Source organism: Ciconia boyciana, chromosome 1 (genome assembly GCF_034638445.1).
Source record: "Ciconia boyciana chromosome 1, ASM3463844v1, whole genome shotgun sequence".
Taxonomy (NCBI): Eukaryota; Metazoa; Chordata; class Aves; order Ciconiiformes; family Ciconiidae; genus Ciconia; species Ciconia boyciana.
Window position 1 is genome coordinate 109,434,091 of NC_132934.1, and position 17,749 is coordinate 109,451,839.

At 40.8% G+C, this 17,749-nt stretch overlaps 1 protein-coding gene across 3 annotated transcripts in view; it reads right to left on the minus strand.

The window, feature by feature from the left end:
* Nucleotides 1-17,749, minus strand: part of SAMSN1 (SAM domain, SH3 domain and nuclear localization signals 1) — a 161,806-nt gene that overhangs the window by 91,671 nt on the left and 52,386 nt on the right. The window contains exons 3-5 of one of the 3 annotated variants that reach the window (XM_072851779.1): nucleotides 15,317-15,462; nucleotides 6,723-6,802; nucleotides 1,860-1,977 (exon numbers count right to left, since the gene is read on the minus strand). The gene's annotated coding sequence lies outside the window, so the exon portion shown is untranslated. Of the gene's footprint in view, nucleotides 1-1,386; nucleotides 1,435-1,859; nucleotides 1,978-6,722; nucleotides 6,803-15,316; nucleotides 15,463-17,749 lie in introns of those variants that run through there. The other 2 variants (XM_072851789.1, XM_072851798.1) reach the window with 2 other exon arrangements.

The following is a 17,749-nucleotide window of genomic DNA, read 5'->3' on the forward strand; positions in this document are numbered from 1 at the left end:
AAAACTCCAGAAAGACTGAGGAGCTAGTAAAATAAAAAGATATAATAAGGAAACAACACCTAAGTAACTCAGGGGAATGCGTTTTTCATTCAGACTGATTTAATCTCTTGATTTTGGATTATGCCTTTTGAGGGGGTTTTGCTATGTGTATTTACTCTGAAACCTTTAGGAGGAAGTTTCTTAATTTTACACCACAGATCCTCAAGGTAAGAGTAGCTAAGAAAGCACAGATCTTATACTGAGCTATTCAGTTTTCATTTTGCTTATATTCATAGACATGCAGAAAAGAGAATACTTTAAGAAGAAAAACAAATTAAAAGATAAAAAGCAGCCTGTATCTACACTTACAGACATACACATATATGGCAAGCAGCTATGTAGGAAGGCAAAAATGCAGAGCTGTGAAGACAACCTTTGGTGAAGAGAGATAAATGCTCATCTGGAAACTTTCTAGGGCATTGGGCCAACTCTTGTTTCAGTTGTTCTTGCTTCACCATTTGGACAGGTGCAATTCATCACATCAGGCTTGAAATCTCATGAGCTAGGCACTACTCCATTGAAGTAAAATGTGAAAACCAGAGGCAGGTTTTTCACAAATACAGAGCTCAAGTTTGAAACTGGGAGTCATACTGGTTTAGACTCTGTGGACGTGCCTCCTGAGTGCACGCCCCAGACAGCTTGTTTGACTTCCTTCATTCTCCAAAAGGCAGAACTCCAGCATTCAATTGCTCTCATTTCATATCCTGGTGCATTCATCCTTTTCTTTCCAGCTGTGTCGGCTCTCTGCATATATCTATACTGAAGGCATTACAGTGAAAGCATTGGGTGAAAGTTATTCAAGTTAGGTTTAAAATACTTGGTTGAAATATCCCACTGGAGAAACAGAAGTGTAACCCACTCTGATTTCTATTCTGCTGGGCTAATAGCTTTACAAAAAATAGCTTTCAGTGAATACTTCAAGTGGGATCCTAAAGCAGTGCTGCAGATATTCTAGATGCAAGCCATTAAGGCCTTAAGACTAAAGACTGCAAATTTGTTATTACATGTTTTTGAGTATTTACAGTGTTAAGACTCCTCTTATGAAAAGGTAACATTTTAGACCTCTACTAATTCACTGATACAGCCATCTGTAAGGCTCAAGCTTGTTGATAGGCCTAAATTATAGATGACATTCTCCACCAGGTTCCAGTCCTAGACTAATGGATAAATTACCAACTGTGAGGAAACACCTACTATAATAATTAAAATAAGATGCAACAGCTTGTGATTGGTTGATCAGCATGAATAATATAAATAAAATACTCAGTAAAAGTTCTTAATGCCACTTGATACCACAGCTGTCTGTGTAAAGGATTCAAGCTTTGAAAATAATTTAAAAACCAGTACCTTAATAGAACAAGTTTGAAGGTAACATCAGTGTTGTGACATCTATGCACGTTTTCTCTAGTATAAATAGAGTAACTTGCACCAGCAGCAGCGTACCAGAACTATAATGAGGGTACAGAAATCAGTTTTACCAAACAGGAAACACTTGAACCTTCACTTCCTAGTTCTAATCTTGCACTACTGTTAGCATTTAATTCTCTTTCTTCACTGCTACATGATTTCTACATACTTGGGCTCTACATCCTTGCAAGTAGTTCAAACACATTAAAAAAGAAAAAATGCCCACAAATTGAGGCTTTCATATATTGAGGTTTCTATTCCTGCACAATGAAAAGACTTCATATCTGAGATCTCTAGGTATCCTTGGCCTTTTCTGGAGACTGGATTTCAGCTGTGTATACACGGTAAATGGCAACCCATAATCTAGTCTGGCATACCAGCAGTTAAGGTCGAGCCATGATTCCGGTACTCACAATTCCGCCTTGGCTCCAGGCTCCCAGTCCTATGCTAGCCATGCTACTGGTGCAGCTTCATCTATCACTGTGAGAACTCACCAGCAGAGCTGTGCGATGCGCAGATTTCTTTGGTTTGCTGGACAAAGGAAAAATAATATATTAGTAGTTGTTAACCTGGACACATTTCAGTAAATCTGGAACTAACATTTACCCCTTTTTTCTTCTCCTTTCCTTTTTTCCTCCCACAGCATATCTATCCTTAATGAAAATGTGCATCCACTTCTCCTCTGATCATCACCTATTTGTCATCTGAGCATCTTCACACAGATTTAAAACTAAGAGCAACAATATAACTAATCATATGCTAAGTGGTCACATGTCTCTATTCACTCCACATAAAAGGATGAATTATTACTTTATCACGAGCTCAAGGTAAACATAGTGCATTGCTACTATGCTCCACAGGCTACCCTGGTGGAAAGTGGGAGATTCAGAAATTAAGTCAGTTAGAGGCTTCCTCTTGGCTCTGCCATTTCTTTGGAAAGAGACTGTGTGTTTGCTTTCAGCAAGTGCCTACTCAATACACCACATATTCTCTAACATGTGAAGGCAACTGTGTAGGTGGCACACTGGATAAAACCCCTGCCTCATTTCACCTCCTTCTCTTCACTTACAATAGGCAGATGACAAAGCAGTTCTGTGCAGAACGCTTTCCTTGTTGACCCACAACCCATGACCGAGTGCTCTATGAGAAGCCACTATTCGAACCTAGGAAACTGCTATTATAAAACAAGTTTAACATTTTCCATCATGATCATCCCCTGAAGATACTCCAAATGGTAGAAAGCTCTGTTTCAGACCACAAACACAATAGCGTCTCTAAGACAGAGCTACTAACATTTGATATTCCTGAATCAAATGTTCCCATCACTGGCTCTAAATTACATCTACTTAAAAGTTTGGAAAGGACCCATGAAGTACTAACTAAAAATCTGATTCTTTAAACGTTATTGATTTTTTTTTCTTTTAGAATCTCCTTCAATTTAGAGACAGCTTCTTCATTTCCTCCTTTTATATTCAGCAGCTAATTAAAAATTGGTAAGGAAAAAGCTTCACAACCCCCCTCACCCCTGCCAAATTGCAGTATTCCGTTCCTCCTTTGAAAAGACAATTTTACAGATAGAATGATCAGTTCAACACAGCAGCTTTTACACCTTTGCTACAAGGCTTTGTGACAGAGTTTAGCTCAGTTAAAGATTATTTTAAGCTCACTCAGGATAAATAGCCATAACATTTACTTCAGCCCAGAAAATCAAGCAAATAAAGACATGAAGAGCCAGTATTCTGGAACTCAAAATCAAACAGGCAAGTAAAATGCTTTCACAATTTCCAGAATCCCAGGGAAGGTCTGTGCCTGTTAAAGTCACTGGCAAAATTCCCGTCAAATATAGTGCAATCAGAATTTCATGCACCTTCTCCTGCTAACTGATCACATTTAATCCCAACATCATAAAAGCACATGGTGTTTCCCATACAATTCATTGTAACATTCAGCCATGCCTTGAAGCTAACATTCCTTCTAGGATAAATAATCACATTGTTCTTTCCCTTGTCCCAGAAGATTTACATTTTTTTTCAGAGCAGTTATATTCTAATCAAAGGAAAAACTGCATCTCTGTTCTAGAGAGGAAATGTGTATTTCCTAAATGGGAGGGCCAAATCCTCTGCTCTATAATTTTACTGAAACTCAATGAATCTGGCCCACACATTCCTTATTGCTATCTAGCACTATACTGCAATTTAGAGTGAAAACTGCTAACTTCTGTCATCAGGCCAATTTATGTATTATCAGACAAAACTGATGTCTATAGTGAATTATAGGTATAGGAGTCATTATCTTCCAGGAGCACCTTGAAAATGAGATGTCTAATCTCAATAATGTAAGTTTCCTGGTTAAATAAATCCCCTGTGCTTAGTAATTCTACGCATTTATAGAAAAGATGTCACCCCCCCCACCTCCTTAGACTTTAAAAAACATTTTAAAGCCTCAAGGGGATTTGAATCCTCACTAAACAGAATTGATTTCTGTACTTACTACTTAGTATTCTTAATCACACAGTTCATGCATTTTTGTTATGTAATGGATTGGGAAATTCAAAGAGCCAGCCTGTTTTGCAAACATTTAGCTTCCCATTGCCCCACTTCCCTTTTACTTTGATGGCTTTTTTTTTTTAATATCAAGATGACAGTCTTATTAAGCACATCCTGCTTGAAAGAGCTCCAAACAATCAACGCAGCCCTCTAAGTTTGTAGCCACCCAGGCCTTGCGTGAGCATTTAAGAACAGAACTTTGAAAGGCCAGCAGAGGTTTTCCAATCCACTCTGCGAGAAAGATTGCCTCTCCACTTTTGCCTATGAGAATTCAGGTTAAGGACTTTAGTCATCTATTTCTTCCCTGAGAGCCTGATCCATAGCTAAATGAAGCCAAAAGGAATCCGTCTATCAATCTGAGCACTTCTGGCAACTTAATTCAGAGTTCCTCTACCAATTTATACGCCACGTTGGATACAGCCTGAGGACAGTCTTTCTAACCTAACCTGCACCCACTGCCTGTGGCTATAGGCACCCACTCCTGTTCCCATGCACTGCCTTACCTCCGGGAGATGCCCACAGATGGCTGCTGGCAGCACCAAGCTCCAAGTGAAACAGGAAGAGCCAGCTGGCTCACACAGCCCCCCACACATAGGTGAGTAGCCTCTGAGTAGGATGTACTATTTTGTCCATACCACCACCTTATCTGCAGTTTTCTGGGCTGGAGCTGGTTCCCAACCAGCCAGTTCATACTTGCATCTGCCTATATTTGTAGACACAACACCAGATTAAAAATATTCTTCTGCCCTTCAGGAGTCTACGCTGAGACTCTTGGGTCCTCTCTCTGCTCTCACTCTCATACGAATCAGGAGTAACTCACTGGAAGACAATGAAGCCACAGTAGCATCTAGAATAGAAAAACTAAAGCCTAACAATTTCATTGGTGAGCTCCTGGCTTGTGTTTTAATTTTCTTATCAGGTTTGTGCGAGTCTCACCTTTTTGGAAATCAGAATTAGGGACTCAGAAATTCCCCGTTCAGTTTTCATATATCTCATGGATCCTTAGCTGATTTAGATATGTACCTGCTGCCCGTAACCTGTTCTTTTACAAATCATTTCAAATAAATTCTGGTGTACAAGCACCACATTTTGACCACACTAATTCTAAGTTAGACTCAGTAGCTTTTAAAAACCATCTTCCTGATAAAAAAGCAATTCTTTTATACAGCCAGAGAAGACCAGCAATCCATATCAGTTATACATTAAAAGCTATACTGTCGCTGTTGTGTCAAATAAAGCTTTTCTCTAACACTCTGCAACTTAGGTTTCAATCTGTACTTAGTAAAATACAGTGATAAAACCAAATGTTCTAGACCAGTTCTGAAGTGTGACTACCAGGAATGCATCCAGAAGTACAAAATTTGCTTAAAAGACAATGGTCTAAACACTTTAAGGCTGCAAATATAGCCATGAGCTGGAATCAACCACATAAAATAGTTCATGTTGCAGTAAGAAATACATGCTGCTACACAGAGCAGTTCTTCCCACATTACTGTTTTACACAGCTTAACAGCTCCACGCTGTTTGGACAGACCCTTTATATTCTTTGGAAGTTACTCTGGATAGAGCCTTAGTTGGTAGATATTAGCAAAGCTTCATATTTTTCATCTGAGTTATGCAAGCTCATCCAGTGGCACCACACAGTTACACCCGGGTAATTTTTGCAACAGTGCTATTTTTTAGAGGCAAGGATACATCAACTGACGCAGTGGCAATTTGAGCTGTTTACATCCCTGTGCATGTGATTGCAGAGCCTCCAGCTTGGAGTGTCCTTATTTTTGACTATCCATGACCCTGCTATACTGTCTTACTGCCTCTCCATGTGTTATAGCACTTTCCTTCACTTGTACAAACATACCATGCCATGTGAGAGACGAACCATATTTGCCTCTTAGGGCCCCTTTAAAAAAAGTGGCAGTCCTCATGCCCTATTGCAACTCATGCCTTTATGTACCTGCAAAATATGCCCTGTTTGTACCCACTATTACTAGCTTTTATTAAGGTAATTAAATATGCAGAAGAGGCTGATGTTAAGGGGAAGAAGTCTGTACACTACTGTCAGGACATGTTGCAGGAACAACACATAGTATATCAATGTGTCCTAAAATATTTAGGGAAAACAAAATTTAAATTTGATTATCAAATGCCAGTAAAAAATTGCATCAGCTATACACTGTCTGCACCAGTCGCATTAAACCCAGGCTTATACAGTGGGAACTGTAGATGCCATCTGCAGCCCTAGAATAACCTTGGCAGCATACCAGCATATATTCATTTCTGTGGAGAACAGCCTTGCTTGCTGTAGCTGAGTCCTCATGGTACCTCAGACTGCCAAATTGTCTCAGAGCTAGTAACTGGATATTATCACTCATTTAAATCCATCCTAGTTAAACAAGATGCTTGGAGTTGGCAGTTCCTGAAACTTTATTAAAGGTTGAGTAGGTAACCTTTCTCACCCCTCCACCCCGATTTAGCAGAACGTGATTACCTCAGGCAACTCAACAAAAGCCTATGATGGATAACTTGAAAACTGGAACATACATGAAAAAAACAGTATAGAAAAAAAAAAAAAAAAGACTGTTGAGGAAATTTCAGTGTTGTTCTGCTTTAGGTAGAACAGTCTTTCAACAGGAGAATTAGTATCATCCTAATGAATTATAGGCGGATTGAGAGGGCAGACAGAGGGGAAACTGCACAGTAGTATTTCTGTATTTGAATAAGAACTTCTACCTGGATAGACTAACTTCTTTTAACTTATGAGAAAAAGGAACAATCAGGACAGTTCTTGAAGAAGACTGGCATCCAGAGATCTGCAAAAAGGGTACAGACAACAGAGTTACAGTTCAAAGACTTGTACATCAAAGAGTGACCCATCCCCCTGTGACTCCCCCTGCTCTTATTTAACTCAAATTCTTCAAAGGAGGATTCAGTGGAATAGATGACTTTTTTATCCTGGATAACCATGGAACAGCCAAGATTTACTCTACCTCTATTGAATCCAGATGTGGTTCAACAACCTGTTGCCCTAAAAACACACAAAAGAAAGCACTGCTGTATGCAGAAAGTGATGTCCACAAATAAGCTCCAAATGTCCATCAGGAATAGCTTAGTGAATCGCACACATATTGGTTTAGTGCTACAAACTGCTGGAAGCAGTTTTACCCAGTATAGCGTGTAAGTAGGACTTCAAAGATGACTCTGCTAGACATACATTCCCACCTTCATCGTAGGCACTCACATGATACCATTATTATCAGATCTAAAACTTAACAATCTTTAGCACAGTTATCCTTTGAACATCCCTATGACAGGGAATGTGGTACTATTCCCGTGTTATCATACAGTTCGGCTTATGGTCTGTATCACTAAAAAGCAAAATCATATACATGTCATCTAGCAGTCACTGATGATGGGATGTCTGAATCCAAAACACTGATTTTCAAATCTGTAGTTTAAGTTGCTTCCTCACTCTTAAGGTGCTTAAAGATACTTAGAAATGTAAAGTCTGTCTGTGAAGAAATCCCAGTACTGTAGAATTCTGGACAATATTGAGCAGCTAGACAGCTACCCTACATTTAAGTTAAATCAGGATCTATAATTTATGCATTCATGCTCCTATGTTACCTCTATGATTAATCTGATTGCTTTCCTTAGACCAAATTTACCCAGAGCAGCTTTGTAGAGAATAGGGGTAAAGGAGTGGATAGGACTTGCCCCTCCTGCTGCCTCTTACCAGGCAGCCCACCAATTACAGCCCAGGGATTGCAGCATCCTTTCTCATGATGGGGATTACGGTTCAAATTTTCTTCTTGGTTTCTGTTCTCCTCTTCTGTGTGATTTCTCCAACCACCAAGTGAGAGACTTTCTCCTTCTCCAGAACCTTGAATTAGCTGTTATACTTCATACAGACTAATTATATACCAGTTGAGCTAAGCGGGGTGGGGTGGGGGTGGTATGTGTGCATATGTTTGCACATGACTCTCTGGCCTGCTGGCTAGAGCAGTCACTTGACAGGGGATACAATTGGATTCCACAGTACCAGCTCCAATAAACATTAAATATTAATTTAGTTCACTGGAGCAGAAATGAAAATCGTTGCAGCAACTAAAATAAAATGTTTTGGAGGACTGGCTATAGGTGCCCAGGCAAGAAGCTTGCAGAAGACAGAAACCTGAACCACATGCCAGAGTTGTAGATTTGTGTCCTGAGCACCCAGCAAAGATACTTGCTTGTCCTCAGAATGAAACTGGAAACAGTTTAGTTCTCCAGTTAGTTTGTAAACTGTGCAGTTTATGTAGTACAATTGCCAGTCCCTAATTTTCTTTATTATCTCTACTGCGTGACCTCTGGAGGGACAAAGGATGGCATGCATCTTCTTACTCTGTCAGCTCCCTCTTCCTCCTTCCTCCACTCTCTAGGAACTTACAGGAGAGAAACTGTCAGGGTGAGGAAGAAGCCATTTCATAAAGGCCATGGGAAAGCCAAATGCATTGAGCTGATTACTAGTAGCTTGCTGCTGCGTGTAGCATTAACCATGTCATTAACATTTTGTCAACAGTGCCTTGCTGTAAAAACCCAGTCAGACTGAGTTGATATGAGAAATCTTATTTAAGAGAAAATTATGATACTATGTGAAAATTGAATAGGAGAGGATACAAGTGTATGCATATGTCCTAGCCCAGAACTGGAAACTCTTACTGCTACTACGAGTGGCGTTAGCCACAGCCATAGCTTTGCTGGGTGTCAGTTTATGCTTAAAGAAGACATATTATTTATCTCACATACAGCAACTGAGGCATAATATATTATTAAGGGATTAGATAGTAAAAAAGAAAAAACACAATATGAGGGCTGGAATTATTTTTCTGAAGATGACTAATAACAATTTCAGTCACTGTTGGAGATGGGATACGCATCCGTTCTTGTCCAAACACCTCAGTACACTGAGCAGTATGCCTGCTCATGTGGTCTTAAGTACTCCAGAGATGTCTTCCCATTTTCAAAAGGTATCCTACGCTTGCATGTTACCTGTTGATTTTATATTAATCCTAGTAGCAGAAGATAAGCTAGAGTCCGGCCTACAAAAAGCCAGTGGGAGCAAAGATGAATAGAACAAAAGCTAGGAGATGAGAAACAGATCTGTAGCAAAGATTTGCAGTGGAAACTGAGACAAAAATACCGCATAACAAATTCAGTGCAGCTGTCTATGAGAGGTCCAGGCTTTCACGCAGAAGTCCTACTGAATTTGACAGAGAAATCTTACGGTAAAATTTTAAATCAACTTACCACTTTCAGGACGGAATGTATACTCTTGAGGCAGAGAAGTATATGTGTAGCTATAAATACTAGATTCCATAAACTGGTTTAAAATAATGTCTAGAAAACCTGCAAGTATAGATCTGCTGCTCTCTTTCTTATTAAAATCCATGTTATATTAATGGGTTTATTTACAAACTGAACAAGAACTCTGTGATGTCATCTGTTTTACAGAAAAATCACAGTAAACTTGCCACTTGAGCGTTATAACTTTGGATTTGTAGAAACTCAGAAATCATTGAAAAATTAATGCAGTCATAAAGCTCTACTAAATCTAAGTGCACAGCTTAAACAGAAGTGTCTAGAAAAAATACCAAAGCATACAAGTGAAAACAAACATGAGTGGGATATAATTACAAGGGATAACGAGACTTTGGTTGTAATCTCTTGCATGTATTGGTATTATCAGCTGAATCTTTGGATAGGCCTGATCCAAAGTCTGCTAAATGTTAATGAGGGTATTTCTTTTGATTTTAATAGGTTCTGAACTTAATCCTAAAACGTTTGGTTTTGTGATGTGAAGCATGGTGTATGAACACAAACCTTGTATGACATGAAGTATCACAAATAGTGTCTCACTATTCTTTATTTGTAATGCAGCAAAAATAGCCTTTTTAGAAATAAAGATTCAGGAAAATAAATTTTTCAGCACTGCATTTCTTGGGTCCATGCACGTAGATTTTGGCTTAGATGTACTATGATCAATATTTCCAGGTGAAGCAATTAATTTCCTCTGTTTGGCATGTGAATAAAACTCTTGCAATGCAACTTTGACTTTCTTTTTAGTTGCAGTCTGTTATTGCTAATGAAAAAAATACTTCCTAGCTTTTCTAATGTATCAGCTAGATAAATTGTTAACACTTAAGAACTCCCCAGGCAGTAATGAATGACACAGTTTTCTGTGTTATCCCTGATAAAGTTTAGGATATGGAAAGCAGTTTAATCCTCTTTCTATGCTCTCCCATCTGTGCTTTAGAGCTACCATAGTAAATTACTACATACTGAAGCACTGCTTCAGATGCAATTTCATATTTTCAAAGCTGAGATAATTTTACTCCACAGTGTATTTTTTAATCTTTGTAAAAAAAGTAAGATGTTTAAGGAAGCCAGGTCAGATAAAACTGTTGAATTTAAGAGATGGATGGTAGTTTTCAGTGAAGTAGACCTTTCATAAAGGTTGCTTGGAATACAGAGTTAAGCCAAACTAATAACTTTGTTTACAGAAAATCTGCAATGCAAAGTGTTAAGGTTTAAATCAATTGTAATCTTTTATTAATTATAAGACACTCTTTATGCAGGAATAGTTGCTGACAAATATGGCTTGAGGTATTCTTTTCATTGTACCTTAAATATGCTATTGCCTGTGCCTAATGCCTTTGATTCTGCTTTGATATTGCAGAATGAATTTACTTGGTACAGTTTTGCCATTAACCTGTTCAGTCATAGTTAAGGCTCGTTTCTTTGTCTGTGAGGGAAGCTTGAGTTTTGTGTTGGATCACAATGTGCACAAATGTGTTTGTGCACATTTTATCAATCAGATGTGCATTTTGCTGCTGTGTAATCATTATGGATAAAGGGACTGATTTAGTATCTATTGGAGTAAATTACTGACTCAGTCAGAGGCTGAGCGTAAGCAGCTGCTCCAAGAGTAGAAGTGAATACAGAGAGAGAGGGAGACTGATTTAATAAACTTCTCTATCTTTCATTTTTCTGCATCCACATAAAAACCTACATTCAACAATACCACAGAAATCCAGTCAGTCCAGTGTTTTGCTCAGGTCACCATATGGTTGCGGAACAGCTGGTTAATGTTAAACCTTCACAAAATTGAGATTATACTTAGAGGAAGCAGCAGATACTTTGAAGAATCTGCAGCCACAGTGCAGCATCCAAGACAGACAGCCACAAGTCATCAAAACACTCTGCCAGAGAAAGAGTTCCTCTGTAACCCTTTGTTACTTTGAATTTCAAAATGACATCTTACTACCTATCTTATGTCCTGGGACTAACCTGAAGAATATAGCCCATCCCACCTGATGACCTAAACCCAGCTAAACAAACGTCTGTCACCTCACAACCAGATTATGGCAATCCAGCACTTTCTCTGAGACTTGACAATTGCTGCTAAGGCTACCGAATTGTCAAACCTGAGTCAAATCTCCTGAATTCAGGGTCCGTGGATTTTTCAGTGGGGGCAGGTAACCCAGCTCTGCAGAGGATAGCCTGCTGACATTGAAACAGAGCTCCTTCACACTGCGTATGCCAATAAGAAACTCCTCCTGTTCATTTTATTTTCTCTAGGTCTTCATTGCCACATGCCGGCTGCTGGGATTGCTAAGGAACAGGCTCCCATCTTCACCGTCCTGCCCACACACATCTGCTCCTCTGGCGCGGTGTGGGGTGGGTGGTGAGCAAAGAGCACCTCAGCGGGCAAACCTGGATTTGTGCTCACCAGCAGGAGAAGTGACGCATGGATTTGAAGACAGCTTGGTAGCGATGGAAAACTAGCCATTGTGGCTAAATGATAGTTGCACATTGTTGAAACAATAGTGAAGTGGCACAGCTATGCTACTGTAAAGACGGAAGTTTCAGAAAGCTCTTGCAAAAATAGAAATAGCTGAATATAAGGTGTTTATATGGTCTTAAGTTTGCCCCTTTGAGTACCTAGTGTGATGTTATCAATATTGACAGTAATCCAAGAGATCATGTAGGGGAAGCAGGGAGGGGGTCTAAACCCCACCTCTGGGAGGGAAGGAAAGCTCACTTCAAAGCTGATGCCTCAAGAGACAAGAGAATGAGTTACCTTGAGCCCGAGAAGGTCAGAGAACAGGGGGAACTGCTGGCAACAGCCTGCTTCCCCCTGCTTCCCTCCTCATGCCTGTCCGAACGCCCTCCCCGGGAACCCGGATGGCAGCCTGCGGGGCTCTGCCTCCCGCAGACGCCCGCTCCCCAGGGACAGCGTTTGGCTCCCGCGCACCCCTGGGGACTCTGAGGAACAGGAGGGTCAAACAAAACAAGGAGGAGGAGGACCTGGCTACTCTCCTGCAGTTTAACCTGAACATCGTTTCATAAAATTAAACAACAGATGCTTCTCAAGGGCATGACACATTGTAGAGGCCTCCTTGAATTTGGGGAACTGCTAAAGCCTTCCAGCTAAGGTTGACAGATTTCCTGATAATAGAAAAAGAAGCAATCTAAAAATATGCTTTTCCGGCTACCCCTACAATCAGTTACAGGTAGATCATAGCATGTTTCATAAATGCCAAAGCAAGCTGTCCTGACATCATTAGTCCTTTATTTAAGACACTGATAGAAGAAGATGAGCTAATTATTTATGAATATTCAAAGTGCTATTAGGACAAACAAAGCATGTAAGCAGATTGATATGAACACTCTTAATAACCTGATCCAAAGATAATTCATGGTTTCCAGGCCCGACTTTTGTTTTTTTACTGTTTGTGGCTATGATACTATTGAGTATCCTAAGGGATCGAGTGCACCCTCAGTAAGTTTGCAGATGACACCAGGTTGTACGGGAGTGTTGTCAAGTCTTGTGAAGCCACAGAAATCCTGACTGGGGTGTAGGGGTCTTCTTAATAGTAAAGAACATTAATAATAAACAGTGTTTAACTTATATGTCACTATGTCTACCATACAAGTGTACCATATTTACTACTAATTTTTTAATAACATTCATGGAACTGTTTAGAAGGAAGAGCTGCATTCAATAGCTATCAGAGAGATTTACCTGGCCTACCATTATCTGACAATCAACACCTCTTCACTGGAGCTTGAGATATAGACAACCAGAGCCTCACTGTGAAACCAGAATGTCTGACATGAAAAGCAGGGAGAATGTTTAACAATAGAGTGAAATGACAGGTAAGAAGGTTTTGATAAAAATATGAAAAGAATTCTTTGTTCTTTTTTTAAAGGAAAATTTGTGCTTCCTCTCAAAATGCTTTCTAGGAAATACTTATTTCCTAATCAGCTCTAATCATAAGTTATTATTAAGGGCACTAGTCTTTTTTTCTCCCTCTGACAAGAAAAAAAAGCAATTAAATTGCACAGATGTCACTTGTTCTCATGAGTGTGTCCAACTGTGTCAAAATAGTATTAGCCATAAAAGACAGTAAGCAGCATTTGAAAATATTAGTGTAACCAGCCAGGGACAGATTACATTCAGGCTCATAAAGAATAAGAGCAACAAGAAGGAAGGGGAGGGTGGGGGTGTTAGAGGAAGCAGGAGCAAAGGAGAGTACAAGAGAGCTCCATTCATTTCCTGCCTTGAGTTCACTTGCAGACACAAGACCCAGTTTGTTTTTTGCAGCTTTGTAGAAATGTCAAGAGTGTTGAAAGCAGCATCCATCATTTCACCAAAGGGGACAGGGATTTGACCCTATTCACTCATGCATTGGCCCACAGAGCTGGCTGCGTATGTATGCTGTATATGTATAGGCACTCTATTAAGAAGACTCTGTCAGAGGCTACCAGAGGGCTTTCAGGAGAACTGTAATGTTCTCTGACTGATTCCCTCTGTTCTTTGGAGATGAGGTGTCAAAGGGGTAGCTAGCCCAGACAGGCCCAAGAACCCTTGAACACCTTCATGTTGGTTAATGCTGTGCTTTCCACATAGCATGTATAGCCAGTCTATACACTGAGTTTAATAATTGTGGTTAATCAGTGGCAGCCTTAATTAAACTTTTGCCAAGCAAATTTAGTTAATCGTTCAAAACACATTTGTAAGATTCTGCAAAATGAGCAGCTTACCCTCCACCTTTGTGAAATTACTGTTAATCATTCACTAATGTCTGCATCATCCTATTTAAACCTTCCCCCTGTGGTTTTAGACTTCTTTCTGCTTGCTAATCTGCCACAGGGGAGTGATATGTAAACACGCAAATACATTTTTATAGGCTTTTCCTATTTGTGGTGGTGGTAGGTTCTATCAAGCCATATTTATAGCCTCACCAAGAATTATTTATAATTCATTCGTCTCACATTCAATTGAATTAATTTAAAGGTATAATTCAATTTTACAAACATGCAGCTCAGTGTACTGAGCAGTGAGACATACTGCAGCTGTTTCAGGCATGCTGCACTTCACCCCATCTTTCTGTTTTCAGACAGCCTCCTGGCTCAGTGGTATTCTTATATATCAAACCAAGTACCACACCAGAACAACAATGGACCATAAGAAGACAACAACAGCTTTTAAACCTCCAGGCTGTGTAACTATTACCTAGCTGTCTCAAATTTCTCTAAATTCTTCCTCTTCATGAAGAGTTTGTGCTTTATTGTGCAGCTCTCTATTATAAAATCCTGTTGATATGAACTACGGCTCTCTTGCTCCTAACTCTGCTGAAGTCCATTATAGACAACCCTTTCCTGTGATTTACGCCTCATTATAAAAATCAAATTTCTTGGTTGTCAAAAGTAAATTGACTGCAGCAAGCTGAAGGAACTAACTTCCTCACATACAGAGCCATCACACCAGTCTAAGGGTGCGTGCTGGTTTTGGCTGGGATAGAGTTAATATTCTTCATAGTAGCTAGTATGGGGCTATGTTTTGGATTTGTGCTGAAAGCAGTGTTGATGATACAGGGATGTTTTAGTTGTTGCTGAGCAGTGCTTACACAGAGTCAAGGCCTTTTCTGCTCCTCACCCCACCCCACCAGCGAGGAGGCTGGGGGTGCCCAAGGAGCTGGGAGGGGACACAGCTGGGACAGCTGACCCCAACTGACCAAAGGGCTATTCCATACCATATGGCGTCATGCTCAGCATGTAAAGCTGGGGGGAGAAGAAGGAAGGGGGGGACATTCGAAGTGATGATGTTTGTTTTCCCAAGTAACTGTTATGTGTGATGGAGCCCTGCTTTCCTGGGGATGGCTGAACACCTGCCTGCTGATGGGGAGTAGTGAATGAATTCCTTGTTTTGCTTTGCTTGTGTGCACGGCTTTTGCTTTCCCTGTTAAACTGTCTTTATCTCAACCCATGAGTTTTCTCACTTTTACTCTTCTGATTCTCTCCTCCATCCCACAGGGGGGAGGGTGAGTGAACGGCTGTGTGGTGCTTGGTTGCCAGCTGGGGTTAAACCACGACAAGGTGTAACTTCAAATGTGATGGAAGGATATCCTATAAATACAGACCTCTCCTAGAAAGGAAAATGAAAAAAGATTATTAGGTTGAGCGAAGAAAGTGCAAACTGTCTCTCTCCTAGCCTTAACCCTAACCACCAGGATGGGCTGAGACTTGGTCCACACTCAGAAGCCACCACCCAGATAAAAAAGCTGTCAGGAGAGAAATTGTTCTGCAGGATACCACTCCTCTTGCCAGCCCTTTTGCAGCCCCACTACAGCTGGAGATCTAGGCATTATCTCTCTCCTAACACTAAACCTCATCTTCACTGCACTTTTAACCATAAACCTAAAATGTGTTGTGCTCTGAGCCATAGCCTGGGACCCCAAGCCATGGTTGAGATGAAAAAGTTATTACAGAGGACATCTTTTTGTAGCCTACCCCTTCCTTTGGCAGCTCCCATGCAGCCTCACTCCATCCACAGCCCCAAGATTTGTCTCTCTCCTAACCCTTTGCCTAATTATAATGCTAATCCTAATGGTGGATATGGAGTAAGCTTCAGCTAAGGATGAACAGCAGTGTCCCAGAAAAGCAGTATTTTGGCAACCTATCCCTTTCCTTAGCAACTTCTCTGCAGCCGTATTGCAATGGGGGATATAGGCTTTGTCTCTCTCCTAACTCTAACCCTAACTCTAAAGTGAAGGATGAGCTGAGCCTTAACCCAGGATACCAGCCATGACCCAGATGAAAACAGTGTCAAGAGAGAAATATTTAGGTGCCTAATCCTACCCTCAGCATTCTCTTTGCAGTCATACTCCAAGGAATGCTCAATGCTTTGTCATTCTCCTAACCCTAACACAAAAGCTAGCCAGCATCATGGTGCTCACTCACCACTGCCCTTGGTAGCTCCTTTCCAGACACTTTGCAACAGGAGAACAAGATTCTGCCTCTCTCTAAAACTAAACATAACCCCAACTGTTTAGCGTGGCCTTAGCTCAGCACTAGCCCCAGACCCCCAGACATGGTACAGATTAAAAAGAAGTCAGGGTAGAAATCTTTTTGCAGCCTACCTCATTCCCTGGTATAGCTTTTGCACATCCACTCAAATGGGTGCTCTAGGTTTTGTCTCTAAACCCAAACCTAACCTTAAACCCAACCCTAACCTCAACTTTATTGCTTGGCCTTTGATGAACCTTAGTTAAGGATCCCCTGTGCACGGCTAGATAAAAAAGTCAGGAGATTAATACTCTTCTATCCCACCATCCCCTTTGGCAGCCTCTTTGCAGTTTGACTCCAAGAAGAGTCCGAGTCTTTGTCTCTATCCTAATGCTAACCCTAACCCCAACCCTAAGGGCTGGCCTTTGCTCAGCACTGACCTGGCAACCCCGGTCATGGACAGAACTAAAAGGTCAGGGGACTAAGGTTTTTGTAGCCCACCACATCCCTTGGCAGCTACTTTGCAACCCCACTAACCTTTGTCTCTCTTCCAGCACTAAATGCAAACAATTTTAGAAAGTTCTGGTTTGCCTCCCAGCCACTGAGCAAAGCCCAAATTAAAAATAAGTTGAGTAATATTTTTCTAATCCACCACTTCTATTAGCAGACCCTTTCCAACCCCACTCTATCTGGAGCTCCAGGCTTTGTCTCTCTCCTCACCCTGACAACTACCCTGACAATAACTGTCACAGAGAGCTTAGCTTTACCCCAGGGCCCTCAGGCATGGTCCAGATGAAAAAGTTGTCAGGCAAGTAATATTTTTGAGGCCCACATCTTCTCTTCACAGTCCTTTTCCAGCCAACTCCAACAAGAGCTCTGCACTTTATCTCTCATAAGCCTAACCCTAATTCTAAGCATCACAGAGAATTTGGCCTTACACCAGGATTCCCTAGCATGGCCCAGATGATAAAGTAGTCAGGGTAATAATCTTTTCATAACCTACCACTTCCCTTGGAAGCTCCTTTGCAGACATAGTCCAAAAGAAAATCTAGGCTTTGTATCTCTCCTAACTCTAAAACTATATCCAGCACTAAGGGTGGTCTGAATCTTACCCCTTGACCCCCAGGAATAGCCCTAATGAAAAAACGCTCAGGGGAGAAATCTTCCTGTAGCCTACCACTTTCCTTGGCAGATTCTTTCCAGTCCCATTCCTACAGGAGCTCTAGTCTTTCTCTCCCTCCTAACTCTCACCCTACCTATCCCCAACCCTATGTCTTGACCTTGGCTGAGCCTCAGGCAAGGACCCCCAGGCAGGATCTAGATAAAAAAGTTGTTAGGGAATTAATCTTTTTGTAGCTTGCTACTTCTTTGGTAGTCCTTTGCTGCTCCACTCCAAAAGTAGCTCTAGATTTTGGCTCTCTTCTAAC